Consider the following 9,961-nt stretch of genomic DNA (forward strand, 5'->3'; position numbering starts at 1 on the left):
TCTGGAATCTTTTCAGGAGTCTTTTGTTCTTCGGTTACTTTATCATCCTCAAATGCCTTCATGCCTTCAACAGTTGGATAAATCTTGTCAATGACATAAGAAGTACATGAGTAACTTTTCAACAAACGATTAACTCTTTCAGTTTCAATCCTTTGTAATTCCAGTTTCTGTTCAAGAACAACACACTTCTCAATATAATTGTTCATGTCACACCCCGACCACGTAAAACATCAAACCGTGGCGGAAACGTCGGGGAGTGTTGTAACAGAATTATTGTTTCACAACCATGGCATACAAAGTTATATTTTATTGAATCAAACAAACGTGTTACATTGTTTTAAAACAACTAAAAAAGAGTACATAACATGTTTTAACTAGTCTAGCTCCATTTTATGTCACTAAGGCCCAAGTCCACCCTAGCGTGTCACGAACGTCCTATGCATTAGCTCCTGAAACACATGTGAAAATAGGTACGTCAGCATAAAAATGCCTGTGAGATACATAGGTTTTGTGAAAATAGGATTCATGACTTAAGTTTAAGAAAATGTTTTAGTAAAAGTTAGTCATGAATCTTGTAAATTGTTTTGTTTTGTAAATCGTTTGAAAAGTGATAAAATCAGATGACATGTATAAGTAAAAGAATAATGTATGGTTAAATGAATAACCAAGTAAAATAAGTTGTATAAAATAAATTGTTTTGTAAAACAATGTCTTGTGAAAAATATGTTATTTGTAAAAATGTATAAATCCAAAGTAAATGATTTAAATAACGCTACGACATGTAATATAGTACAAGCACTTATATATAGGAAGTACCAGCAGCGTATCCACCATGCTTGTATCACATTACACACGTCTCGTCACTTAAATCACTTACCCAAACAAACCATCAATGTAAATTGCCCATGTCTAAACCATTTGTCAAATGTCTTTGTAAAAATCACGTCAAAATGTTCATGTCAAAATGTAGACCATGAAATGTGTATATCAATATCAAAATGTCTATGTCAAATGTCAATCAAGTAATGTGCAAATAAAATGTCATGTATGGCAAGTGAAATATGTATCAACTAAACCATAGGTAAAAATGCACAAAACAATGTATTGAAGTAAAACTTGGTTCAAATCAATGTTATGTTTTGTGGAAAATGCATGCTACACTGAATACAAACATTTATGCAGTATTGTGAAAATGCATACATCCAAGCCTTGCGACTATGGTGATAAACCTTTAAACAAATTAAAGGTCTATCTGTGTTATGTTTAATCGAATTCGGTCATTCCTTCCATCCAAACATACCCAGGATGTCAGGAACGGGAGTTGTCAATTCCTATGGTACCACTACCTACTAACGAACGGCGTGATCAATGTTAATGAATGTATATTGTCCCATTTAAACAAACCAAATGTCATACCAAAATGTAAGCATGTGATGTGATGTAAATGTACTAAGTATGCAACAAATAACATACATAGCATGTGATGTAAAACAAATGTACTAAGTATGATGAACATACATAGCATGAAAAGGTAATGTAAAACAATGTACTAAGTATGCGCTAAACGAACATACGTAGCATAAAATGTCATGTAAAACGATGTACTAAGTATACACACAATGGACATACATAGCAAACATAATGAAATCATGTACTAATAATGTACTAATGAACATAGCAAGTATATGATGTGAAAACACGAAAAACATGAAAGTAACAAGTAGGCACATGTGTTTCACCCCAAAATGTTTGAAAAACAGTAAAAGAGGGGACTATGTACTCACTTGAGATTGCTTAGAAGTCCTGGATAACCACCAAGCAAGGCTAGAAGATCACGGATTCAAACGGCACCTAATATAGGTATCTATATTAATAAACAGACCAAATTGGAGGATCGGGTAGTATGAGGGTTCGTAAGCCAAATAAGTATGGGAACTTATGTAATATGGTTTAACAAAGCCTACATACTAAAAGGAGACTTATCCTATGTGCTTTTGACCCGTTACGACCCGTTTAGGTAGCTTATGCTACTTTAACACGTCGTTCGTGTAAAACGCATTCGGATCGCCTAACTAGCCTTATGACAAGCAAGATATGCCTTAACACGTTTAATATTGTTGCCAAATCAGTTTAGATACCAAAAATCATGTTACATAGGCTTAAAATGAATTTTAGCGTGAAAAGGGCATTTTGGTAATTTACCTAAGGCATAAGAACTACTTATCATACAACTACTTAAACGATGTGACCATAAGGTATAACCTCGGAAGGTTATTCCTTATACAACTATGGTCACCTAAAGTATTTGGTCGGATCCTAAAGATCGACCAAATGGGTCGGGTTCGAAAGTATAAGCGATTGATTAGATCGCTTACCTTTACGACCCTAGACAAGCACAAATCTAAAAGTGACGAGCTAAACATGCTAGAACATGTTTAGTTAAGTTAGAAAACAGGTTTGGTATCAAAACAAACGGTTTTGATACCCTAGAGTAGTTTGGTTACAAAATACGCGAGAAAACGCATTTTGGCCGAAACTACGACTCGTCACTGAGCCTAGATAACGTGGTAATCAGTAGGTATAGTCACTAGGGACTATAACCATCGTGATTACGCTCACGTTATGAAGTTCAAACGAACTTTGCGTTGACCATAAACTGGTCAATGCAGAAAGTCAAACGCAGTTTGACTTTAACGATAAAACGAATGAAAGCACGAAAGAATACTTACAGAAGGTCCCCGCAAGCTTTGACCCGATTCACTCTCAGGTAGGAAGCATATACTTCCACTTAGAGAGCAAGAATCAGATCAAATGTGAGGAGAATGAGCAAGCCAAGGTGGGTATTTATAGGATTTCTAGAACCGTTAGAATCGTTTATCGGGAAAAGAGCTTCGATCTAGACCCTCCACTTGTGCCCATTGTTTTGCAATACTAGGGGTACTAGAAAACCATCAAAATTTGCCCCTAGATTGATCAAAAGCATGTCCAAATTCACTGAATACCAGCTGCTGTTTCTGAAACTGGTTTTCTGTTACTGGGCCTCTCACACGGCCCACGTAAGATACACATAGAGACTTACGCGGCCCGCCTGGCTGACTATTCAGACTTTGCAGTTTTAGTCCCTGAACTTCAGAAACATGCATTTTGGCCCATTTTTGGCACGTTTAAGCCCCGTTAACCTCATTTCAAGGCTCTAAAATGAAGTTAAAGTGTAGGGAACTCAAAACATGCTCAAAAATATTTTGGATGTTGGTTCGTTTGGTCGTACGGTTGTGTTATTCGCTTAATTACGACGGAATGCGCATAAGTGCGAAAAACGATCCAGATTGCGCGACGAATGGATTTTTCTTATGCCAAACAATAAAATAAAATATTTTAATGCTTGCATAAATTTTTGGATGTCCGGATGTATTCAGAACGTAAGTTATGCACGAGAATGCAAACTTATGCACTTTTTGACACTTTTAGTCCCTGAATGAGCATAAAGTTTATTTTAGCACACCGAACCCCTCAAAGCCTATTTCTAAGCTATGTAAAGGATATTTAGGGTGTGTTTAACTTATGGTCAAGTTCCGGAATGTTCGTTACAGTTCAAATCGACATACTTTTGCAGTTTGTCAATTTTAGTCCCTGTAAGCGAATAAACTAGATTTTGCCATACCAAAGCCTTCAAAACTTATTTCTAAGTTATGTAAAGGTTATTTAAGGTATGTTAAGCATAAATTGACGTTCCGGAGTATTTGTCGCATTTAACTGATTACGTTTCCGCACCAGTTTGCGTATAATTCTCCAGAAAGCGATATAGAGTTTGAAATTAAATAAAAGTCAAAACATGAAAAACATCAAACACAAATAAACAAACATTGGGATCAAATAACTTTATTTTATTGATAACTGAATTGTTTACAATGATTACAAGCACAGATGTCACAGTCTCCCCTACTTGTGGAAATTTCGTCCCGAAATTTGTTTAGAGGAAACTCATGGGAAAAGATGTGGACACTTCGCCTTCATTTGATCTTCACGTTCCCATGTAAACTCAGGTCCACGTTTAGATTCCCAGCGAACTTTAACCAACGGAATGCGCTTCCGTTTAAGCCATTTGATTTCACGATCCATAATTTCCACAAGTTTCTCAACAAAATGTAGTGTTTTATCAACACGGATTTCGTCAAGTGGTATGTGGAGGTTCTCATCAGCTAGACACTTTTTGAGATTGGATACGTGGAAAGTTGGATGAACATTTCCAAGTTCGGGAGGTAATTCAAGTCTGTAGGCTACCTTGCCGATTCTTTCGACGATCTTGAATGGTCCAACGTATCTAGGTGCAAGTTTTCCTGTCTTTCCAAATCTGATCACACCTTTCCAAGGTGAGACCTTAAGTAATACACGATCACCGACCTGGAATTCCAAGGGCTTGCGTCGTCGGTCCGCGTAACTCTTTTGACGGCTTCGAGCTGTCTGTAGGTTATCACGAAATTTCTTAACCTTGTCAGTCGTCTTTAGAATGAGGTCAGGTCCAGTAAGCTGAGCCTCACCTACTTCATTCCAGCAAACTGGTGAACAACATTTTCGACCATAGAGAGCCTCGAAAGGAGCCATGTTAATGCTGGAGTGATAACTGTTATTATAGGAGAATTCAATCAATGGAAGATGTGAATCCCAACTACCACCAAAATCGATCACACAAGCTCTAAGCATATCCTCCAAATTCTGGATTGTTCTTTCAATTTGGCCATCTGTTTGTGGATGATATCCTGTGCTCAGATTGAGTTGGGTCCCCATAGCAGATTGCATGGTTCTCCAAAAACGAGAAGAGAAGCGAGCATCCCTATCAGAAATAATGTTCAAAGGAACACCATGTCGAGATACAATTTTATCCACGTAGATTTTGGCCAGTCTTTCAGCAGAAAAATCCTCACGGATTGGCAAGAAATGCGCTGACTTAGTAAGACGATCAACAACTACCCAGATGGCATCATGACCTTTCTTTGTGCGCGGAAGTTTGGTAATGAGATCCATAGCAATGTTTTCCCATTTCCAAACTGGGATCTATGGTTGCTCCAAAAGACCATATGGATGTTGGTGTTCAGCCTTAACCTTGAGATAAGTAAGGCATTTTGAAACGTATAAGGCAATGTCTTTCTTCATACCAAGCCACCAATACTGAGTACGAAGATCCTTATACATCTTATCTGAGCCAGGATGAATAGAATAACGAGACTTATGGGCTTCATCCATAAGCAAAGTGCGAAGGTCATCTAGGCTTGGGACCCATAAATGGTCCATGAAATAATATGATCCATCATCTTTCAGCACAAGATCAGGCTTAATGTGATAGGGTAATTCCTTACCCATCAAGTCTTGTGAAACACAAGCATGTTGAGCCTGAGTAATGCGTGCTTGGATATCAGATCGAGCTTGAATAGCAGATTGAACACGAGCACAAAGAAGCATAGTATGTTCCTTACGACTCAATGCGTCAGCCACAACATTCGCTTTACCAGGATGGTAGCGGATTTCGCAATCATAGTCGTTTAGGAGTTCAACCCAACGTCTTTGCCTCATGTTGAGTTCTTTCTGATTTAAGATATGCTGGAGACTTTTGTGGTCAGTAAAAACCACACATTTTGTACCGTACAAATAATGTCTCCAGATTTTGAGAGCGAAGACAACTGCACCTAACTCAAGATCATGAGTGGTGTAGTTTCTCTCATGCACCTTCAACTGCCTTAATGCGTAGGCTATAACTTTGTTCCTTTGCATCAGAACACAGCCGAGACCCAATTTAGATGCATCGCAATAAACGACGAAATCATCATTGCCCTCAGGCAGAGTCAGAATAGGTGCGTCACAAAGCTTCTGCTTCAAGGTCTTAAATGCTTCTTCTTGCTTAAAACCCCATTCAAAGGGTTTGTTCTTCTGAGTTAGAGCAGTTAGAGGAACTGCAATCTTCGAGAAGTTCTCGATGAAGCGACGGTAATAACCCGCAAGACCAAGAAAAGAACGAACCTCAGTAGGAGTAGTAGGCGTATCCCAATCCTTAATCGCACTGATCTTGGAGGGATCTACATGAATACCTTGTTCGTTGACAATATGTCCCAAAAATTGAACTTCCTTAAGCCAAAATTCACACTTGGCGAATTTGGCAAAAAGTTGCTCTTTCTTTAGGAGTTCCAGGGTAAGACGAAGATGGTGCTCGTGATCAGCTCGCGTATTAGAATAAATCAAGATATCATCAATTAAAACAATGATGAACTTATCTAAATAAGGCTTGCAGACCCTATTCATAAAGTCCATGAAAACAGCAGGAGCATTGGTCAAACCGAATGGCATGACTGTGAACTCATAATGCCCATATCGAGTGCGGAATGCTGTCTTGGGAATATCCTCTTCATGCACACGAAGTTGATGATATCCAGAACGAAGGTCAATCTTTGAGAAGCAAGTAGCACCCTGTAACTGGTCAAAGAGATCATCAATGCGAGGTAGGGGATATCGATTCTTGATGGTAAGCTTGTTCAGCTCACGATAATCGATGCACATTCTGAAGGATCCATCCTTCTTCTTGACAAAAAGAACGGGAGCACCCCAAGGTGAAAAGCTAGGACGGATAAAACCTTTATCGGAAAGCTCCTGAAGCTGCTTAGACAACTCTTGCATCTCAGACGGTGCAAGACGATATGGAGCTCTGGCAATGGGATTTGCACCAGGTACGAGATCAACACGGAACTCGACTTGGCGTGCTGGAGGTAGACCAGGTAATTCTTCAGGAAATAGCTCCGGATAATCCCGAACAACAGGGATATCTTGAATAGACTTACCTTGGCCCTTATCTGCTGTAACATGTGTCAAGAAGGCAACATAATTCTTTCACAGATACTTCCGAGCTTGAAAACAAGACATAAGCTTGAGGCTACTAGCAGGTTTCTCACCACGAACCTGTAGAATCTCGCCAGATGAAAGCGAAACTCGAACAATCTTCTCAAAACAAACTACCTATGCGCGATGCTTGGCTAACCAATCCATACCTACAATAATGTCGAAGCTTCCAAGTTGCATATGCGTGAGGTCAATAGGAAAAAGATGGTCGTTAAGGTTCAACTGGCAGTTGCGAAGAACAGAATCAAGAATAATGGGTTCACCACTCGCAACTTCGATAGTCAAAGGCTTATCTAGTTTCGTTCTAGACACGCGAAGCAAAGGCTCAAAAGATAACGACACGAAACTCTTATCGGCCCCTGAATCAAAAAGAACAGACGCAGGTTGATTATTAACAAAGAACGTATCGTTCACCACCTCATTGTTTGCTTGCGCCTCAACCGCGTTCATATTAAATGCTCGACCTCGAGCTGGAGCCTGATTCTGATTTGCATTAACCAGCCTTGGACACTGGTTTCGATAATGGGTCAGGTCTCCACAATTAAAGCACGAACCAGGAGGAAAGTGGGGTCGTGCAGCTTGTGCTTGCTGTTGAACAGGTAGTTGAGCTACCTGCTGAGCTGGATTTCGAGCAACCTGATTTCAAGCAGAACGACAAACCTCCGCAAGATGACCTGACTTTCCACAGTTGGTACAGAAACGGCACGGGAGTTGCTGTAGATGGTGACTATTGCACCTATTGCACAAAGGTGCATTCCCTTCATACCGCTTCTTTGCTGGAGGCTGCGCTGGCTGATTGGGAGCTGCCTGGTTCTGTTGGGAAGTGATGGCAAAATTTTGGGAAGCCTTTCGCTTCCTAGAGCCCTTTGAGGAACCAGAATCCTTCCCCTTCTTGTTTTTACCTTTCTTGCTATCCCCTTTGTCAGACGCCTGCTTCTTGCCCTTGTCACCTTTCCTATGTAATTTACCCTTTCGGATCTGTGATTCAGTCAACGTCGCAGCTAACTCGATTACCTGACGGACAGTGGTGGGATTACTACCAGTAACGATGTCTTGCACAGAGTCAGGTAGACCATCGATGTACCTCTCGATAGCCTTGTCGAGTGGGGTAACCATAGTTGGGCAAAGCAAGCTTAACTATTCGTACCTGTCTGTATACGCCCGGTGCTCACCACTTTCCTGTTTCAGATCATCAAATTCCCTCTCCAATTTTCGCAGCTCATGACGAGGACAAAACTCCCTCATCATAAGAGTTCTCAGTTCAGCCCATGTTTGTGCAAGAGCAACTTCTGCACCACGGTCTCTCATAACCCCGTTCCACCATGTCAAAGCACTCTTCTGAAATACACTAGAAGCAAACTCAACCTTCCGGTTTTCAAGACACAGAACATGACGGAATGTACTCTCAATGCTCTCAAACCATTGAAGGAGCCCAGTTGCCCCCTCACTACCACTGAACTTGAGTGGTTTAGCCGAATTGAAGCTCTTGAAGTTACAAGGAGCGTTCTGATTGTTATTGGCTTGGTTCACTTGAGCTATAATGTTTGGGAGTGCGGCAGCCATGTGCTGTGCCAGAATATCTGCCATTTCGGCATTAGATAACGGGTTTTCACGTCGAGGAGGCATGCTAAAAAAGAGGAAAACATGAGAGGAAACGAGTGAGATGATTAGATGAAAAGAATGAGATGAAACAAAATCAACAAAGCAAGGATGGTGGTCATTTATCCATATCACAAAGCAAACAAACGACACACAGTGACTAATCAAAGTAAATGGGTCTAAAAATAATGCTTAGCGAAGACATGCTCGCCTATAAGTGAACACTCACCCCAAGAGTTCCTAGGTAAGAGTGACTGGTCCGATTATGTGGATTTGTACGAACACTCTAGCCTTAGACAGAAAACCCAGGGTACAGGCATTCACCCTTCCAGTTTGCACGTGTTCACACTATTTAAAACCCAAAACTTTGACGAGATTTTGAAAACTTGGAAGGCACAAGGCCGAAAGAATTATTCAAAACAAATGATAAAATTTCAAAATCAAATTGAAAAATAAAAAAGGGTTCAAAACCATATAATAAATCATTTGAAAACAGAAGATTGTTTTTCAAAAATCGTTTCAGAAAACTGGGTTCTTGTTTTGGTGATCACCTAAGGATAGGTGAAGTGCATGTTTTAAGATCTAAACACAAGTTAACTTGTGTTGGGGTCCTAGAAAGGTTATAGTTTAGGTCAAAACATTACTAATAACCTAATTCCCTATAACCATTGGCTCTGATACCAACTCTTCTGTCACACCCCGACCACGTAAAACATCAAACCGTGGCGGAAACGTCGAGGAGTGTTGTAACAAAATTATTGTTTCACAACCATGGCATACAAAGTTATATTTTATTGAATCAAACAAACGTGTTACATTGTTTTAAAACAACTAAAAAAGAGTACATAACATGTTTTAACTAGTCTAGCTCCATTTTATGTCACTAAGGCCCAAGTCCACCCTAGCGTGTCACGAACGTCCTATGCATTAGCTCCTGAAACACATGTGAAAATAGGTACGTCAGCATAAAAATGCCTGTGAGATACATAGGTTTTGTGAAAATAGGATTCATGACTTAAGTTTAAGAAAATGTTTTAGTAAAAGTTAGTCATGAATCTTGTAAATTGTTTTGTTTTGTAAATCGTTTGAAAAGTGATAAAATCAGATGACATGTATAAGTAAAAGAATAATGTATGGTTAAATGAATAACCAAGTAAAATAAGTTGTATAAAATAAATTGTTTTGTAAAACAATGTCTTGTGAAAAATATGTTATTTGTAAAAATGTATAAATCCAAAGTAAATGATTTAAATAACGCTACGACATGTAATATAGTACAAGCACTTATATATAGGAAGTACCAGCAGCGTATCCACCATGCTTGTATCATATTACACACGTCTCGTCACTTAAATCACTTACCCAAACAAACCATCAATGTAAATTGCCCATGTCTAAACCATTTGTCAAATGTCTTTGTAAAAATCACGTCAAAATGTTCATGTCAAAATGTAGACCATGAAATGTGTATATCAATATC

Source organism: Helianthus annuus, chromosome 5, assembly GCF_002127325.2.
Source record: "Helianthus annuus cultivar XRQ/B chromosome 5, HanXRQr2.0-SUNRISE, whole genome shotgun sequence".
In the NCBI taxonomy this organism is placed as follows: domain Eukaryota; kingdom Viridiplantae; phylum Streptophyta; class Magnoliopsida; order Asterales; family Asteraceae; genus Helianthus; species Helianthus annuus.